The sequence below is a fragment of the Leptonychotes weddellii genome, chromosome X, assembly GCF_054177405.1.
Source record: "Leptonychotes weddellii isolate Sample4059 chromosome X, ASM5417740v2, whole genome shotgun sequence".
In the NCBI taxonomy this organism is placed as follows: domain Eukaryota; kingdom Metazoa; phylum Chordata; class Mammalia; order Carnivora; family Phocidae; genus Leptonychotes; species Leptonychotes weddellii.
Window position 1 is genome coordinate 32,255,625 of NC_138385.1, and position 20,107 is coordinate 32,275,731.

General features: G+C 46.1%; 1 protein-coding gene and 1 long non-coding RNA gene across 12 annotated transcripts in view; both read left to right on the forward strand.

Annotated features, from left to right (window-relative positions):
• Nucleotides 1-20,107, forward strand: part of CHRDL1 (chordin like 1) — a 120,452-nt gene that overhangs the window by 35,148 nt on the left and 65,197 nt on the right. The window lies entirely within an intron of this gene.
• LOC145717953 (uncharacterized) lies at nucleotides 11,542-12,638 on the forward strand. The gene is made up of 2 exons (XR_014141484.1): nucleotides 11,542-11,907; nucleotides 12,113-12,638. It is a non-coding gene; the product is annotated as an uncharacterized LOC145717953 (long non-coding RNA).

A 20,107-nucleotide genomic window follows, 5' to 3' on the forward strand; every position in this document is an offset into this window, starting at 1 on the left:
TTCTTTTTTCTTCATTCTCAAAGTTGCCTTTGGCATATGTTTTTGCAGATCACTTAATTTATCTTCTGTCTCCCTGGTTTTTTTTTAAGATCGGTTTATTTTAGAAAGAGAGAGAGGGGGGGAGCATGGCAGGGAGGGGCAGAGGGAGAAGAGAAACTTAAGCAGACTCCGTGCTGAGCGTGGAGCTTGATACGGGGCTTGATCTCATGACCCTGAGATCATGACCTGAGCTGAAACCAAGCATCAGATGCTTAAGTGGCTGCACCACGCAGGTGCCCCTATCCTCCGTGTCTCTTAATGCCTCCTTTATTTTTTCCATCTTGGTACACTCCCTGTAATGATATATTACTTCAGTTCTGTCCTCCAATTCATGAATTCTTTCTCATGCCTCCTATTTAGGTCATCTGTTTGGTTCTGTTTGTTCTTTTATTTTCAATAACTGTATTTCCTCCCAAGTTTTTGGATTACATTTTAAAGTATCTACATATCGCTGTTTTATAAGCTTGTGTTTCTTGGGATCTTATTATTTTCTTTATTTCTTTAAGGTATTGAAGTATTTATTTAGAGTCCATTTTAGACTGTTTCAATGTCTATATATTTTTCAGGTGTGAATTCTCACTTCTACTGGTTTCTTGACAGCTTTTCTTGGTTCTGAGTTTTCCCTTGTTTTCTAAAATCTTTGTTTAAAAGCTCATTGTCTGTGTGTAGGGGGGTTTCTCTTGCATATGCCCTTCCTTCCTGGGGAAAATGTTGTTCCAGGCCATGCAGGTCACTTCACTCTTAACCGGGTCATATACTAGTGTCTCAGCTTGGGCTCCCTCATGTCTGGATGGTCGATTTCTACCTCTGTTTTCTTGTACGGTGCTAGTCCCTGATAATGATCTTGGACTGGGACCTCAGCTGCAGCTGCCTACCTTGGGCAAGCAGTCCGTTTGAGGGCGGGAACCACCTCAGGTGGGCAGAGCTATGTCAGCCCCTGTTTACGTGTGAGGAGTGTGGCCCTAGTCGCCACCTTTACATGAGAAGCCACTCAGAGGCCATAGTTCTTGCCTGGCTGTCTGCATCCAGTCCCAGGCGCCAGTGGTGGACCATATATGGCTTTTGGCCCCCATTTATCGCTATACTTTTCCTTCTGTGTTTTATTCCTCAAGGAGTCTCCTTTTGCTTCTGAGCCTGATTGTGGCAGTTTTAAAGTCGTATTTATTTATTTACTCACTCACCCATGTGTTTATTTATATCTTTTTTATATAACTGAGTTTTCCATTTCATCCCTCACTCGTTGGTGGGAAAAGAGCAGGGAGTTCTCACATGTGCTCCCCCTGCCATATTGAACTGGAATGCAGACCAGCTATTCTTTCTGTTGAAGAGAAAACAAGAGTAAACAGGTTTAAACCTTCAACCGTAGCAGAGAAGAATGGAGTTTGGTAAAAGGATGAACTTTGGGACACAGTGGCTGTTCAGTCCTAGTATCAAGGACTAAAGAGAATTTTAGTCTCCGTACGGCATATTTCTGTAAGTAAAAACGTACCCTCCCATCTGAGATAGAGTTGTCACAGTTCTGCTCTGAGACCGGGCAATGGCTATGATGACGCCTCTGTATTCCTTCCACCCCAGTGGTTATTAGGCATGAGGAAACCCATGCCTTCAGGGCCACCGGAATGTTTGGTCAAAGGAAGGGGCTCTGATTTTCTGTCTTAACCCAATGGAAGGCACCATGATGAAAATGTCCTCATTTAAAAATAGGAGACTTATAGCCAAGACGATGAGCGGCTTCTGTATCAAAAAGAAAAAACAAACAAGGAAGCCATATACCCAAGGTGTGGGCTCTAGATACTTTCCTATAGCAGTGTTGACTTCAGGGAGCATTCACGTGGATAGAGATTGATTCAGTGAGAGGATCCTGTGGGACATGCCATTGGCGGAGACAGAGGAGCCATGACCCCCCATTTACTTCTGTGTTTCCCCTGTTTCTTGCTCTCTAAACTCCCCACCCCGGAAACTTCCAAAGTTTCCACTCGTATTGGAGGTGGTCTCCTGCAACTCCTGCTGAACCGTGGCAATCAAAATTTGCAGACTGCTTTTCCAGAATTACCAGAGAGAAATCCATACTGATTCCCATTAAGAGAAAATGAAAATTTATTCATCAGTACTTCCTCAAGTGTCCATGGCAGAGGTCACGTCTTGGTCCCATACGACAGGGTGCTCTACAGAGCCCAAAGAGGCTGGTGCTACGTGGAGGTTAGAACATTCTTAATGGCAAAGTCAAGACTGCACAGAAGTCAGAAGGGTCACTAAATCCATCCCGGTCTATGAGCAGGACTCTCTATAGTTGTGATAATGGGAGATTTATAGGAATGAAATTCCGTATCTTCTCTTTTGGGGAAGTGGAGTGGTAAAGAGGGGAGGAGAAGACTCATAGTGACCAGGAGCCTAAATCATGATGTTACCTAAGATTTTTTTTTAAGTAGGCTCCACACCCAGCATGGAACCCAACATGGGGCTCAAACTCATGACCTTGAGATCAAGACCTGAGCTGAAATCAAGAGTCGGATGCCCAGCTGACCGAGCCAACTAGGTGCCCCTACCTAAGATTTTTTTAATGGCCATTCTTAATGAATTTGCTACTCAGAATTCACAAATTTGTGTTCCCTTGGGGGGGTATTCTGGCATTCTTGGATCATTAAAGAGCTATTATAAAATTGCCAAAATATCTGATTTGATCTCTTACCAGCAACCCAATCTACAGCATTTCCTTTTGGCTAGGTGTGAACAAATTTAGTTCTATGAAATGGTCTTAAGGGATAGTGATTGTGTGGTTTTGCCAAGAGGCACCCCTCACCACAGTCTTTTAAATTCAAGGGAGGTTAAAGAAATGACCTCTCCAGTGAGGCACCCTAGTCTGTGTGTTCCTGTAAGGAGAAGCTAGAAGTTCAATGCCATTTGTCTCTTGATAGTAATTGGGTTGGGAGCTAGCTGGCATATACACACATTTCTGCTCTAATACGATATATGCATTTCTTCATTTTAAAGAAATTTTTTGTAAGTTTTTATTAAAATTCCAGTTAGTTAACACATGGTGTAATATTAGTTTCAGGTGTAGAATTGAGCGGTTCAACACTTCCATACAACACCCAATGGTCATCACAACAAGTGCCCTCCTTCATCCTCACCACCTGTTTCACCCATCCCCCCACCCACCTCCCCTCTGGTGACCACCAGTTTGTCCCTAGAGTTAAGAGTCTGTTTCTTGGTCTTCCTCTCTTCCCTTCCCTGCCATGTTTGTTTTGTTTCTTAAATTCCACATATGAGTGAAATCATATGGTATTTGTCTTTCTCTGACTAACTTATTTTGCTTAGCATAATATTCTCTAGCTCCATCCACATTGTTGCAAATGGAAAGATTTCATTTTTTTTATGGCCGAGTAATAGTCCATGATATATATATATATGTATATATATCCCATCCCTTCTTTATCCATCCATCAGTTGATGGCCATTTGGGCTCTTTCTGTAGTTCAGCTATTGTTGATAGTGCGGCTATAAACATCAGGGTGTATGTATCCCTTCAGATCTGTATTTTTGCATCCTTTGGGTAAATACCTAGTAGTGCAATTGCTGGATGATAGGGTAGTTCTATTTTTAGCTTTTTGAGGAACCTTCATACTGTTTTCCAGAGTGGCTGCGATATATTCATTTCTGAAAATCCTCATATTCTGCAAAATTATACACTGAAAAATAACAAGGCTTAAGGAACAAACAAAATTGGAGAACATAACTGGAAACTTAACATAATTTTGTAACCAGAGGACTAACAAAAGAACTATACTAATAAAGGGGCATTTGGGTGACTGAGTCAGTTAAGCATCTGCCTTCAGCTCAGGTCATGGTCCCAAGGTCCTGGGATGCAGTCCTGAGTCAGGCTCCCTGCTCAGTGGGGAGCCTGCTTCTCCCTCTGCCCCAACCCCCCACTCGTGCTCTCTCTCACTCTGCACTCTCTCTCTAAAATAAATAATAAATAAAATCTTTTTTAAAAAGAACTATACTAATAAAGGACTAGCCTGATTTAAATAAAAGAAAATTACAGTAAGTATAGACTTCACCTTTTAAAATAGTGACACTAGCTTGAGGGAAGAGGGACTAGGGAAGGGTTGAAGCTGCTGAGTTGTAGAGACAAGAGGAAAATGCCCAGAGATCAGAGAGAATCGTGTTATAAGCACTTACAAGGCAGAGCATATGGCCAAACCGAGCCAAGACAGAGAATGTGGGGTGAATGGGAATTGGAGAGACTACTGTATTTTTTCATGGTTTGCTGATTTCAGCTGTGTTCACATACTTGGCCTTCAGCTGCTGTCCCTCAATGGTGCAATGTATTAATGTGCTAGGAAAACTCATGCAAGAACCAATGCAGTTTCTAATTTATGCCAAGAGCATTCTCTTTTCTACCACTCGCATCCAAACTAGTTAGCATTACACGAATCTATACCACAGTGGAAATAGCCTCTGTAAGATGAGGTAGATTTACGGCATTTAGCCTTTGACAATTTCCAGTGACAGTTGCTGGTCACTCGATCACTCTGATTCTGTTGTTTGGTCTTTAATCACTGACCTATGTGCATGTTGTGTTCCCATTCCTGTTCTGTGACTCTGTGGCCATGTCTGTGACTTCCACTGTTACAACAGTCAAGTAAACAGGCCTGTTTTGCTCCCTCTGGTGTTTTTTTTTTTTTAAAGCAAAAGTTCAAGGGGGGATTTCTTTAATTTCTATTATGGTAAAGTACATATAACCTAACATTTCTGATTTTAGAGTGTATGCCTCCGTGGCATTAAGAACATTCACAATGTTGTGCAACCATCACCACTAATGTAGTTCCTGAAATTTTTCACCACCCCAAAAGGAAACCCTGTGCCCATTAAACCATCAGTATTCCCCCCTCCCTCCACCAGCCCCCGGTTACCACTAATCTGCCTTCTGTTTCTCTGGATCTGCCCTCTTCCGGACGTTTCACGTAAATGGAATCACATGGTATGTGGCCTTTTGCATTTGGCTTCTTTCACTCAGCATAATGTTTTCAAGATTTATTCATGGTGTAGCACGTTATCTGTACTTCATCCTTTTTCGGGGCTACATAATGTTCCAGTGTATGGATCTGCCACAGTTTGTTTATTCATTCAGTAGCTCAGGGACATTTGGGTTGTTTCCACCTTTTGGCTGTTGTGAATAACACTGCTGTGAACATTCCTCCACAGGTTTTTCTGTGGCACGTGTTTTCAGTTATTTGGGGTATATACCCAGGAGTGGGATTTCTGAGTCATGTGGAAATTATGCGTGAAACTGACCGAGGAATCTCGTCCAGATTTTAGAGCCACCCCATCTTCTTTTGGTTCATCTCTTTGAGTAACTGCTGATGGCCATCCTTATGGCTGCTGAGTGCTGCTCTTGCCATCATCTGTGTCTGATCGCCATTGCTCTCTCTTCTCTCTCTCTTTTTTAAAGATTTTATTTATTTGAGAGAGAGTACGAGCAGGGGAAGGGGCAGAGGGAGAAGGAGAAGCAGGCTCCTTGCTGTGCGGGGAGCCCCACTCAGGGCTTGATCCCAGGACCCTGGGATCACGACCTGAGCCCAAGGCAGACACTTAACTAACTGAGCCACCCAGGCGCCCTTGTCTCTTTTGTTCTTTTCTGAATTTTCTATTCACCTCCCCCTTTGATTTTATTGAAAAAGGTCAATTCCTTTTAAACAGTAAAGTAACAGCCAACTGTGATACTCTTTTTCCTTTACCAAGACTATGATAATGATAGTATGCAGGGTGATCAGTAGGGGCCCATTTCCTTGCCTGCAAAAGACTGATGTGTTTTCAAAAAACTCTTTCTGGCTCCAGAGCTATCCAAAACCCTGAGGATTCTAGAATATTAGTCTCCAGATAGCAGGAGTTCTTACTTTATTATTATTATTGTTAGTATTCTTACACCGATTGTTGAGAGGTATCCACAGAGATATTCACTGTTGATCACTAGCCCCTCCGTGTCTACACTATCTCTCCTACATCTTAGACCCTTTCACTGTCTTCCACACTTTATTTCTATTCTTTTCCTCATACACTTGGTCCTTGAACACTGTACAGAGGAAACACTGGGGTACCTGAGTGGCTCAGTCAGTTAAGGCCCCGACTCTTGATTACGGTTCAGGTCACGATCACAGGGTTGTGAGATTGAGCCCTGCGTTGAGCTCTGCGCTCAGTGCAGAGTCTGCTTGTCCATCTCCCTCTGCTCCTCCCCCCCCCCATTCCCACTCTCTCTCTCAAATAAATAAATAAATAGAAAAAGAATGTGATTTCCTGTTAGCATGTTAGAAGCTCTTATGTCATGTAAGAACAAGACTTTTAGAAAAAAAAAAAAAAAAAGAACAAGACTTTTAGGAAAATTTCGCCTTTGCTTCATGGTAGAATAGAACCCCTCTATTTTTTTCAATGGACATTAAGCAAAGCTGGCTCCACACAAAGGTTAAGAAGGTGGCCCTTCATCAAGGGATACAGAGAAGCCCCATTTGTCCCAAATAAATCTTTCATTTGTTTTCTATATTTAAGAACCTCCACCATTGGGGCACCTGGGTGGCTTAGTTGGTGAAGCATCTGCCTTCGGCTCAGGTCATGATCCCAGGGTCCTGGGATTGAGTCCCGCATCGGGCTCCCTGCTCAGCAGGGAATCTGTTTCTCCCCCTCCTTCCTGCTCATGCTCTCTCTCCCTATCTCTGTCTCTCTCAGATAAATAAATAAAATATTTTTAAAAAAGAAACCTGCACCATTACAGTCATTCTTCCAGGTTAAAGCAATGTTTTCCAAAGTTTGTTGCAAGGAACACAATTTTATGGGATAATAATAGAGTTTACTAAGAAAAACATCAATAGAGGCAGATAAATGAGAGTTTCTGGGCAAATAAACTTTCTGGATTAGAGAACGTTAAACAGGTTGCTTTTAATGCAGGACTTCTCTGAGCCTTTAATATGTTAATATACATTAGGAGTCTATAACCTCATTCAGCTGGTTTTTTTGTAAGGCACTTTGAAGGATTAGTGTTTTTTAGTTTTTTTTAATTAATTTATTTATTAGAGAGCGAGCGAGCGCGAGAGAGAAACAGCATGAAGGGGAGAGGGTCAGAGGGAGAAGCAGGCTCCCCGCTGAGCTGGGAGCCTGATGTGGGACTCGATCCCAGGACTCCGGGATCATGACCTGAGCCGAAGGCAGTCGCTTAACCAACTGAGCCACCCAGGCGCCCCAAGGATTAGTGTTTTTTAGTATATGTTTTAAGAAGTCTTGGATTGGGACACCTGGGTGGCTCAGTCAGTTAAGCGTCTGCCTTCAGCTCAGGTCATGATCCCAGGGTCCTGGGATCGAGTCCCGCATCGGGCTCCCCGCGGACTCCCTCTGCCTCTCTCTCTCTATCTCTCATGAATAAATAAATAAAATCTTAAAAAAAAAAAAGAAGTCTTGGATTATGCCATTCAGTTTCCAGAAGGTATTTATATTATAGCAATAAATTATTAGTATAAGGAGTATCTTAGTTTGGAGAAGTTCATTAAGGGTATCAGGCCCTTTGAGAACAAGACCCCAAACTAGTGTCACTCAAACTTTTGTGTGCCAAAGGACCACCTTGGGAGATTTGATAAAATGCAGACTCCCAGGCCTTACACTAAAAATTCTGATTCAGTTGAGCTGCAGTGGGTATTCTGCGCTTTAAACAAGCACCTCAGTTCGTTCTGTGGCAGTTGGACTGGGGACTGCACTTGGGTCCCAGGGAAGATCTTGATAAAGGAGGTCAAGAGCACTGCCGGGCAAGATCTTGTAGGAAAGGACCCTGTGCATATGCACAGGGCCTGGGGCAACACAACAACATGGTTTCTCTGATAATGGGGAGTGTAAGTACCCCAGAAACGTACTTTGCCTACGTGACACTTTCCCAGGACCAACCCTAAAGTTACTTGTGCATACTGTTCTGTCTGGCCAGGCCCCCTGCTTTCCCAGAGCTCCCACCTAAAGCCTTCCTCTTCTGCCACCTTCCACATTCAGTGCCCCTGGCTGTCCTGTCCAGAGAGAAGGACCCTCCGTGGGGAGCTCCCCCGCTGCCCCGCCCATTGTCCATGACTTGTTGTTGGCAAGAAATGAATGGCATTTCTCGGAATTAGCCCAGGAATTTCTGCTGATAAACAAATGAAACTCTCAAAGGGAAAAGCAATCAACATAGTTTGAAATAAAATCAGTGTTTTCAAGCTTAGTCTGTTTTCAACTTTGTTTGAAATCAGAGTCACATCTAGGGTAGTTTAAGGAAAGGCTTAGGAAAATGCCCTTTAGTGAGCGCTCTTCCTGGTGGCTGGGCTGACTCGTACATAAACCGGGGCCTGCTTTCTGAGTAAGCAGAGCAGGTGATTATTATCTCGATTTCCCATCACCTGTGGTTCCAAGACCTGTCCAGCCAGCAGGGCAACAGCCTCTGCCTCTCCTTCCCCATTTCCCTGCCAAGTTGCCTGACACCTAAAATGCTATCATTATTACAGCTTCATCGTCTTTATTTTTTTAATTTTTTTAAAAAAATATTTGAGAGAGAGAGAGAGAGAAGGGGGAGGGGCAGAGGGAGAGAGAGAGAGAGAGAGAGAGAATCTTAAGCAGGCTGCACGCCCAGTGCGGATCCGGAAGCGGGGTTCGATCTCACGACTCCGAGATCATGACCTGAGCTGAAATCGAGAGTCAGACGCTTAATGGGCTGAATCACCCAGGTGCCCCATTTCATCTTCTTAATTCAGCTTTGATTCCTGTTTATCTGTCTTTGAAAGTGGTGACTTAACTGTTACTAACCTTTTCAATTTCATCTGCACAGAGGATCTAGAGAGCAGAATTTGATGGTAGAGAGTGGGGGTGGGTGGTGGGGGAGATCCCAAGGCCACTAGCCTAGGTGCCCAGAGGAGTTTTGGGGTGTGGAGGTTGAAGGGGGAGGCTGGAGAGTCAGGCTCTATGTTTTCCACAGTGCTGCAGGGCGCCCAGCCTCTCAGTAATATCAAGGATAAGTTCTTTATTTGTGGCAGAGGACACAGTAGTTTCTAGCATGAGTTGCCAGCTCTCAAGTTTTTCACTTTGGGGTTGCTAATTTAAAACCAATATGTTCTAGAAGTAACCAAATATCCTTGCTATCTGCTGCCTAGAGCCAAAGAGTTTCACTCCAGGGTTTTGGATGCAAAATAACTATAACCCAAAAGGTTTACCAGATTATTTGCAGCCACTAAGATAAATAACAGTCTTTATTAAGATGATTTTCATCTGATTTTTGTATTTAGAGTTTTACACCATCAGCTATTCCCTAAAAGTGATTTTAGAAACTGGCAGACTTAGGGTGTCAGTTACTGAAATCTGTTCCAAAATCCACCTCCTCACAGGACTCCATTTTTGGCCATCAAAATAGGCTATTGTATAAATGTCTTGATGTGTTGTCTCTTGTCTTTGCCACACATATGCTAAGACCCAGAGAGTGGGAGGTGGTTCAGCAGTGGATATGTGGCTGCTGAAACCGTTTTTTTTTTTTTTTTTAGGGTTGTACTCCCTGGATGGGAGAGAAGCTGTGAAGTATATGTACTGTGTCTTTAAAGAAAGGGATAAAATAAAGTTGTGGGCAGGACAGGGAGGAAGAAGGTTGGTTGGATTTTTTTTTTTTTTCCTAATTGGAGAGAAAGGGTAAGACATCAAACTTGGGAGTAGAGGTTACTTTTAAAACATCAAGATAAGGTAAGTGTCCCTGCAAGCTTGATTTTTCTTTCCTTTAGCAAATTCCTGCAGCTTTGATTTTTTTTTTTCACAATTGCAAGATCATGCCCTCAGGGATCTAAGGCCAAATCAGAGTCCACACTCACCATCATACCTTTTGTATGGTGTATTCCTTTATGATTCTAATAGCACAGAAATGGGGATTGAGAGGGAGGGGCAGGGAAATCTGCCGTGCTTTCTTCCTTGCTTTTTCTTTGTTTCCCTTTCTCTCTCTTCCCTGCCTCTCTCCCTCCCTCCCTCCCTTCTTTCCTTTCTTCTTTCTTAATGTCTTTTTATTTAAAAAAATTTTATTGTAGGCTGGGTGACTCAGTCAGGTAAGCGACCAGCTCCTGATTTTGTCTTGGTTGGTTGACCCTGAGGTCATGATCTCAGGGTCCTGGGATTGAGTCCTGTGTTGGGGTGTTGGGGTCTGCCTCTGCCCCCTCCCCCCACTCATGGTCTCTCTCTCTCTCTCTCAGATCTCTCGCTCTCAAATAAATAAATCTTTAAAAAAATTTTATTGTAGTAAACTATACATGACAATGTACCATTTTAACCACGTCTTTAAGATTTATTTATTTTTGAGAGAGAGAGAGAGAGGATGAGTGGCGGGAGGGGGCAGGGGCAGACAGAGAGGGAGAATATCAAGCAGACTCCCCCCCACCACCCCCCCAGCAGAGAACCGGATATGGGGCTCGATCTCAGGACCCTGAGATCATGACCTGAGCTGAAATCCAGAGTTGGACGCTTAACCGAACGAGCCACCCAGGTGACCCTACCATTTTAACCACTTTTAAGTGTATAGTTTTGTGGCCTTATGTACATTTATGTTGTTATGCAACCATCACCCCCATCCATCTCAGGGATGTTTCCGTCTTCCCGGAGTGAAACTCTGTCCCGCATGAAACAAATCTGCATTCCCCCCCTCCCTCAGCCCCTGGCAACTATCATTCTCCTCTCTGTCTCTGTGAATTCGACGGCACCAGGTACCTCCTGTAAGTGGAATCACACAGTATATTTCCTCCTGGGACTGTCACCTTTCCCTTAGGGCAGTGTCTTCAAGGTCCATCCATGCTGGCGGTGTGTCTCCTTTTCCAAATGGGGAAGTAGGCCGAGAAGAAATTTCGGAAGGGGCTGGTGGTACAGAGGAGCAGCTGAAGTCCGGAGGCAACCGAGAAGCATCTAGCAAATGTCAACTTTCAGAGTACTTTTCCTCAGCTGAGGAAGACTCCAGAGACCGCAGAGTCTTAAGCAATGACAGCCATGACAAGGGGGAACTGGTGATAATGACTGCGTGAAGGCCTGGGGTTTTGAAAGACAGACATAGTCCTTATTAACGTTTCCTAGGGAACTTGAGACCGTGTTATCTGTTAGCAGCTGAGGACCGGCAGGTTTGGTCATCTTTTAGAGAAATCCATAGGGGTAGAACCGTGTCCCTGTTTCTCTTTATCTGGAGAAGTGCCTTTCCAAAAGCACCTCCTCTGAGATTGCTCTCTGAGGGAAATCACATCTAGAGCCATTTGGTGTGGTTTTATTGGAAAGATTATTAAAGGATCAGAGTATCAAACCTGAGAGGCAGTGTTGGAGGAAAAGGGTAATTACTGAGCCCCATGAAAGAAAGACTGAAGGGATTTCAACAGTCTTCTGAAACAGAAATGGGTCTTCCTAGAGGATGGTGATCAGCTTTCTCCTTCCACCTCCAAAGGTGGGGAGTGGGTAGAAATGGGCTTTAGCATAGGAAAGTTATGTACCATGGAACAATGAACTTGAGCAGGGGCGAGGGGGGCTGATGCCCCACAGTTGAAAATCTGTGTATAACTTTCAACTCCCCCCACCCCGCAACTGAACTACAAAGGGCCTACTATTGAGCGGAAGCCTTACTGAGAACGTGAACAGTCAATTGATACGTATTTGTGTTACGTGTATTATATACTGTATTCTTGCAATACAGGAAGCTAGAGAAAAGAAAATGTGTATTAAGAAAATCATAAGAGGGGTGCCTGGGTGGCTCAGTCGGTTAAGCGTCCAACTCTTGGTCTCATTTCAGGCCTTGATCTCAGGGTTGTGAGTTCAAGCCCCACGTTGGGCTCCATGCTGGAGCCTACTTAAAAAAATCACAGGGTGGGGCCCCTGGGTGGCTCAGTCGTTAAGCGTCTGCCTTCGGCTCGGGTCATGATCCCAGGGTCCTGGGATCGAGTCCCGCATCGGGCTCCCGGCTCGGCGGGGAGCCTGCTTCTCCCTCTGACCCTCTCCCCTCTCATGCTGTTTCTCTCTCGCTCGCTCTCTAAAAAATGAATAAAATCTTTAAAAAAAAAAAAATCACAAGGAAGAGAAAATACATGTATGGTACTGTACCGTATTTACTGGAGAAATATCTGCATGTAAGTGGACCTCATAGTTCAAACCAGTGTTGTTCAAAGGCCAACTCTATTTCTAGGCATGGATAAGGGGAGCAGAAGTCTTTTTTTTAAGACTTTATTTATTCGAGAGAGAGCATGAACCAGAGAGTGAGAGCATGAGCAGGGGGGAGGGTCAGAGGGAGAAGCAGACTCCCTGCTGAGCAGGGAGCTCGACTCTGGGCTTGATCTCAGGACCCCAGGATCATGACCTGAGCCAAAGGCAGACGCCTAACCAACTGAGCCACCCAGGCACCCCAGCATAATGTATTTTTACACAACACTACATTTTCATTTGTTTTGGGATGATTATGATTGGAGACAAATGGTGACCCAGAAACCTTTAAATGTTACAGTTAAGCATAGGATTGTGTTTATGCATATGGTTGTTTGGGACCTGTGATTTTTGTTTAATTGTTTACATTATTTTGATCTCCTTGGTGTTTGGTTTGGTTTCCTTTGGTCCGGTCTGGTCTTTTTCTTTTTCTTCCCCCACCCCAACAAAGCAGATCAGTACCAAAGCCTGGACAAAGGGTGTGTCCTCTGTCCTCCGGGTATGCCCTTGGAATTAATCAGAAGGCATTTGGGGGCATTTGGGATGTTGTCCTCTGAACCACATAGTGCAGGGGTATGAGGACATCTAGATGAAGTCATGTGGCTTCAGGTCTGTGTCACTGACCAGAGGGCCCATTTGGCTTTCAGAATCAAGACCACATTTGGGAAGGAGGGAGAGCTTTGGTTCTGTGGGGATCCACATTCCCTCCCCCCACCCCATGAGGCTGTATTGTGGAAGGCACAGGGCCAGAAAGGAGATGGGGTCTTACCCTGCTTTTCCCCCAATTCACTGTGGAACATGCACAGAGCTGGCTGGCCTCTTGGTGCCCGTTTTCTCAACTTGTAAAATAAGAGTGATAATTCCTCCCTTCCACTAAGGTTCGCATTGACAGTTGATGTGGGAAATTGCTTTGTAAAGTATAAAGAGGTGTATATATAAGCAAGGCGGTAACAGGCAGGGAAAAGAAGGAATTTGAACCCCAAGTCCCCAGATTGCATCATGAATAGGGAATGTGGGCAAAGCCTGAAACCCAGGCATTTTGGTATGTGTTCCCATAGATCCCAGTGACAGCAGCCCCATAAACAGGCACTGACCATATGTCTCCAGCCTTAGGGAAAAGTTGTGGGGGGTCTAAAGGAAACAGGTGACAGGTTTAGTGAGTGTCAGGCAGAAGGCGTAAAATAAATGGCATCACCTCTGCCTTTTTTTTTTTTTAAAGATTTTTTTATTTATTTGAGAGAGAGCTCAGGGCGGTGGGGGGAGGGCAGAGGGAGAGGCAGAGAATCCTCAAGCCCCAACGCGGGGCTCGATCCCAGGACCCCGGGGTCACAACCGGAACTGAAATCCAGAGTCGGCCGCTTAACAGACTGAGCCATCCAGGCGCCCCTCTGCCTTTCCTTTCTATTTCCTTCTGATTCGATTTTTGGAGGTGCCCCGAGTGAGCGTGCGGCTCAGTAATGCTGATGTTCCCAAAGCAGAGTGAGCACTTAGCAGGGACATGAGATCATGCCCAGAATGCCTTGGGAGACAAGGTAACAATCTCTGGGCTGCCGTGAAAGCTTGACTAGGTGTCTTTCTTTTTTTTTTTTTTTCTTTTGGCTAGGCGTGCCCCTGCCCCTGCCCCCTGCCTCCAGTCATAAAAAACGATCAGGATTCTCCGCTCTGTACTGTTGAGTACTGATTAGGCTGCCATAATTCCTGTTAGCAGGCCAGGAGTGCTCTAGTCCCTACTGTCTTATGAATTGGTGCTTTGGCCGGAGCACAGCATGACCCTATTGCAGGGGGCCTCTCAGACCACCAGGATCAGGGAAGAGAGCTATTGGCACAGTGTCGCTTCCCAGCCCAGGAGGATCAGCACCTCCCCACCCTTCTCCCAGGGCTTTGGAAATCTTGGAGAACCATTTTGGTCATGACAGCGATTGGGGAATGTCCTTGGCGTTTAGTAGGCAGGAACCAGGGATGCTGAATGTTCCACAGTGAGCAGGAACACGATGCAACAAAGATGTGTCCCGTCTGAATACCAGTGGTGACCCTATCGAGAGACACTGGCGAGCAGCCTTATTCAGAGAAGCTTAGGGAAGGGAGTCTCCTCCCAACCAGAAGCTGGTGATTTGTGTCCACTCACTCACTCATTCGTTCGTTCCTGTCACAAACATTTACTGAGTACAGGCTTTGGGCCAGGTCCCATGAATGGTGCTGAGGTTTCAGTCCCTGCCTCCGAGAGCCCACAGGCTAGTCGGGGAGACAGGCCTAACGAGATGGCTACAACATAATGTGATGAGTACTTCAGTGGAGGTGTGGACAGCGCTGGGCAGGCAGAGAGGGGAGGAAGAGACACTCTCCAAGAGCCAGGAGGCAGGCTCCTCAGAGAGAAGTCAGTACTCAAGCTGAGTTCTGACAGACGAATAGAGCTCGTCCAGGTGGAGGAGGAGGAAGGGGAATGTACGTGCGGAGGCACACGTGGGACAGGGCCTGGGGTGGGTGTGGGCCATGAGGGAGGGAGGAGGCTTAAAAGGTCAGGTTGGTGGGGACCCAGTCTCAAAGAGCCTCGCATGTCCTACAGTTAGACATTATTTTGTAGAGCCAGACCGCTGCAAACATCCGGGGTAGATGAAGTTTGTCTCTAGTGCCCCTAGACATCTTTTTGCACCCCCTTTCCTCTCTCTCAGTTCCCCATATCCTCGTGTCTGTCCCCGCCCCTCAGCGGTCACACAGCTCAGACAGTCACTAACACCCGAGGAGAACAAGGGGCACTCGCCCTGCAGCACTGAAAGAACTCACAACCCATAGAATTCTAGATGGCAGTGGGACAGACTTCCGGGAAGAAGACTGTGAAGAACGAAGCACTGAGGAGATAGGGCAGCGGGCCTTTGTGGTGAGTGTGAGAGCACGTGAGGCGTGCGTGTGAGCGGGTGTGCGGGGGACAGTCAGAGTTCCCACCTCGAAGGACCGGCGTGATTAAGACCCGAGCCAGGCCCATAGCCCACTCTCAACAGATGCAAGCTCCTTTTGCTATTTTCAAGCACAGGGCCCCACCGTTCAGTCTGGGGAGGTGAGAACGTGCTGGCCGGGAGGGAGATGAGGCTTTGATGCTAAGGCTTAGTGGCTCTATCTGGCTGGTTTCAAGTCTGTGCCTTAGCTAGGCCACATCCTCGCCCCGGGAGCAATCGAATTGCTTAGGACGTGGCTCTTCAAAATGTAAATTTTCTCCAGTGGAGCCATGGCGTTATTCTACCGTGTGTGTTTGGGTTTGCCGCCTTCACCTCCCCTCTTGGCACACGCAGGTGGTGCAGACCTGCCTTGGAGGCCCAGGTCCGTGGTCAGTCCTCATGTGTGGGAATGCAAAATGGAAGAACCCCAGCACTTAGGGCCAGAGCCAGGGAGATGCGTTAGAAAGAAATTAACTTGGGAGAGGCTGGATGAAGGAACACAAGTCTTAGCTGGAGAAGGGAAGCAGCAAAAGGTGGGGGGGGGGGGGGAATTGGGACAGAATATATAAAGATCATCCAGCTGCCCCCAAACTGAACTTACAATGTTTTCTGTGTTCTCTTTGGAAGGCGGGTTGGCTTGTCCAGCATTCAGTGGAAACTTGTTGATTGACACTAACTTGTTGGGCACAAGTTCAATGTGAGTGTGCCTTCAGCTATTTATTTGATTTTTTAAAATATTGCACCCTTTGCAGTTACGAGTGGTCCGTTTCTCCTGGCACCCCGGGGGCAGCGAATTTGATTGTTAAAATAGCAGCCGTTCCCACTATCCGTGTGAGGACACTGTCCTCCCTGCCCCCATTCAGAGGAGTGGGGCATGAGGTTGTTGGACAAAAGTTAAATTCTCCTCTCCCCACCAAGAGAAGCGGAGACTCCTCCTCTGAGTCAAAGGTTTGCCAAAGTGCCCTCGCTCTGCAAGCCTCCAAGTCGGCCCACCGCCCCCCCTCTTCAACCATCCCGGCTCACACACACGTGACCCTCACAAACACAGTCTCACCACCCTCACACTCACACCCACACCCATTCCATGAGCTAGAGGAACCCTGGGGAGCCCTTGTGCCTGTCTTGCTCTTCTTTTGTTTTGCTTTCCTTCATTTGCTTTGTTTTGATTTGAAATCAGTCTTTGGGATTACACAGGATAATTTTTTTTGTCATGTTATTAATAGCGCTGCGGAGGACGCATGTAAGGACTTTATCCTCCATCCTGGCCAAATAATAAATACAAATAATAAATACAGTGCTGACGGATCAGTCAAACTGGTCCTTGTCAGGCTTTGCATCCCATACCTCTTGGGCCCATAGCCCAGGGAGCTCTAAAAGATGCACGCATTGTTGGATTATCTAGATTATTCATAGGCCTGTTTGAAAGGGAATTTTTCATGAGAGGACTGGATGGCTATTGGCTTTCCTAGAGGCCCTGGGAAAAGATCAAAGGAGTGGAGTCGGGGAGGAAGCATGGAGCAGCTGAGCTCTCTGAGGGAGGCAATAATGGGGGCCAGAGCACAGCCCCGCCATCTGGGAATGGCAGCCTTGGTCACAGCTGGACGGCCACGATGAGCCCAGGCCTAGAAGGCACGGAGGGGAAGTTCTGTGTTCTCGGGTTATCTTTGGCACGAGGTTGTCTATACCGATGCTGTCCAGCAGAACTTTTTGCAATGATGGAACTTATTCTATATCTGCACTGTCCAGGATGACAGCCACCAGCCCATGTGGCCGTTGGGCTCCTGGAATGTGACTGGTGTGATTGAGGAACTGCATTGAAAATTTTCTTTAATGTCGGTTAATTTTAAACATATACAGACACACGGAATTAGCGCCTACCATTGTGGATAGCGTGGCTCTGTGTGGTTCATTGGATACTTTCCTGTTGCATTGCATTTGAATTTTGTCCCTTCTACCTGTCGGCTCAGCATCTTGCAATTAGGTCATAAAGTTCTTGAGGACAGGAATGACATATCCTACAACCACAGAAAATCACATCTTGAAGAGATTTTTTTTTCTTTTTTTGTCCAGCTCCCTCCACTCACATTTGTCAAATGGAGAGATGGAGAAAGACTTTATAATTTACCTGAAACCACAGCGTTCATTCCAAGTAGCTGAGCCTGGAACCTGGGGCTCTCTGCCTCCTGGACTATGCTTCCACCTCATCTCCCTTGCTAGATGAGTTTCAAAAAGAGGAAGTACCCCTCTTCCTTTCCACTCTCTTCATTGTTGGTGACTGAGATTAATGCACTGATATTTGGATATGATTTGGACCCCAAGTCTGTCTTTATCTCCTGATGTGCCAAGGCACAATGTAGGCTCTGGACGAATCAGATGTTCGTGGAACGAATTAATTCTCTAGGACTCCCTGGTGTCTGTTCTTTTTTAGGTTATATTTTCCACGAAAATCTGTTTCCGTCTCCTTCAGGGTGTTTGAGTCAGCTAGTGCTCATACGGTCTTAGCCTAGGGAGGCGGGGCTTCTGCTCTGTTGACATGGCCGTGGCCCATGCAGGTACTCGCTTATAGACCAGAGAACCTTTGGAAGCAGCCTGGCAGGCCCGATGAAAATGCTATAGCGCTTTGTGCTCTGGGACCTATCTGTATTCCGAATTCTCTAGACCTGATGGTAACCAGGAACATCAGGCCCATAACTCCCTCTTCTTCACTTTTCTCTGGCAAAACACAATCACCTAGAACTCAAGGTACCCCCAGCAGGACTTGGGAGCCGTATCTTACTGGTCACCTTAGGAATTGAGAGGAAACAGCCGGGCCACAGTGCTGACTTCAGAATCGATGGCCACAAGGAGATCATTCAACTCACTGGTCCAAGAAAAGTATGCATTTTCCTCTTTCTTTTCCTCTCTCTGTTTCCCACCCCAGGCCTTTTTCCCCAACCCGGAGCCAACCAGCAGTAACTCCAAAATAGCTGAATTGAAGCAAAACCTGTTAACAGCCACCAAAGGCTGAGTTGTAGCCAAGCAGCTGGCTCCTCCAGGCGGCCCTGCCAAGAGCCAGGCTGAAGCAAGGAAGCAAATGGCCTGCATCCCATCTGCAGTGGAATGGCCAGCTCGTTTGTTGGTACCACCTAATGGAGGAGCGATCTGGTACTGAGATAGAAGGCTTCCAGGGACCCGCCCAGCCCTAAAAATCTTAAGCCCAAGTATAGTCATTGGATGCCAAGGACACTGGAGAAAATCTTTGGAGCATGTAGAAGGGCCAAGCCAATTGGAGTGCCTGCTAAGCCAGTCCAGGATTCCTAGCATTCCAGCCACGCCATATACACCCCCACCCCCCAGAAGGCAGCCAGTGGCCACAGCGGTGGCTAATGTCCATCCAGCAGGCTGAGACCCTCATCGGACCCTCTGAGAGCCTGCTCCCGTGCTTAGGGTCGGCCTGCTTGCTCTGTGCTGAGTTCAGGGAGGTGGACGGACCGTACCGCCCAGTTTAGCCTAAGAATCTCATTTGCCATAGAATCTCCAGGCAGTGAATCATTTCGAGCAGGCACTTAAGCAACTTTCCACTGAGTCATCCTGAGGACTGTCAGGTTCACTAATCCTGACATACACTGTGTATATCCTTTGTTCAGATCCTGTCCCCATCCTGATACTGGGAGAGAGGGGTTGGTAAACAACAGAGCTTTGAAGATGTGCTTATTGGAACTCATGGTGGCAGAGCTCCCTCTGCCTATCTCCAAGAAGGCCTGAAGCACTGGTTAAAGTCCTGCTAGGACCAACTCTTGATCGGTGCATGCCCTTGGCTACACAGCTACCAGGCGTGTGTACTCTGTACTCTGAGTGGCAGTGCGTGTTGGACTTCTTTTCCAGACACTCCATGGATTGCTTTCCACTTGGCTTCTTCTAGACCAGGGGTCAGGAATTTTCTTTTTTTCTGTAAAGGTACAGGGAATAAATATTTTAGGCTTCTCAGGCCAAACGGTCTCTGTTGCAGCAACTCTTCCATTGTCGTGTTGAAAGCAGCCATAGACAAGATGTAAACGAGCAGTCATGTCTGCGTTCCAATAAAACTTTATTTACAAAAACAAACTGCAGGTCAGATTTGGCCCATGACCCCTCTTCTAGACATGATGGGCTGAGTCAAATGAGTCGGCAAGACCTGTTACCGGCTGCTAGAGTGTTTATGAGCATCAGTCTGGGGAAGGCACGACCCTTACCCTCAATTCATTTTGGGGGAAGAGATGTAAAAATTGTGGGAGTATTTTTCATCTTTCCCATTTTGAATATGAAAGCCCGTTATTCATCAAATGTTGGATACCCTGTAACGATCAGAATAGGCTACGTTATGATGCAGTTGCTACCTACAAATCTCAGTGGCTTCAAACAAAGTTTGATTCCTTACTCAGGCTGCCTGTGCACCTCTGATTAGGGCATGTCTTTCTCATCTGGGGACCCTGGGCTGACTGAGCATTGCCATCTGGAATTTAGTTCCAGTGGCATGGGAAGGGAACATAGCAAATTTGGCCCTGGCTCTTAGAGACTTCGGCCCAGAAGTGACACAGATTACTTCGGCTCATGTGTCACTGGCAGAGCAAGTCACACGGCCATGTTTTGACTTTCAGGGGATAGGGAAGCGCAATGCTATCCTGTGTCTGAAAGGAGCAGAACAAGAATATTGATGAATAGCTCTAATGACTACCACACATTCTAAGAACTTTTTTTTTTTTTCAGGTTTCTTCTTCATATCTGTTCTTGCCCAGCCCTTAGGTTATCTGCCTCTTTGCCCAACCCTGCCTGGCTTTCTTTGGTCCTGCTGGTCGTTGACATTGACACATGAAAGAATAGCTTAGGAACTAAAAGCATTGGGACAGTACTTATTCCTTAAAATGCTATGTTGATCGGCTTATGAACATAAAGTCAGACCTTCGAGCCAGATCCTACGTGCC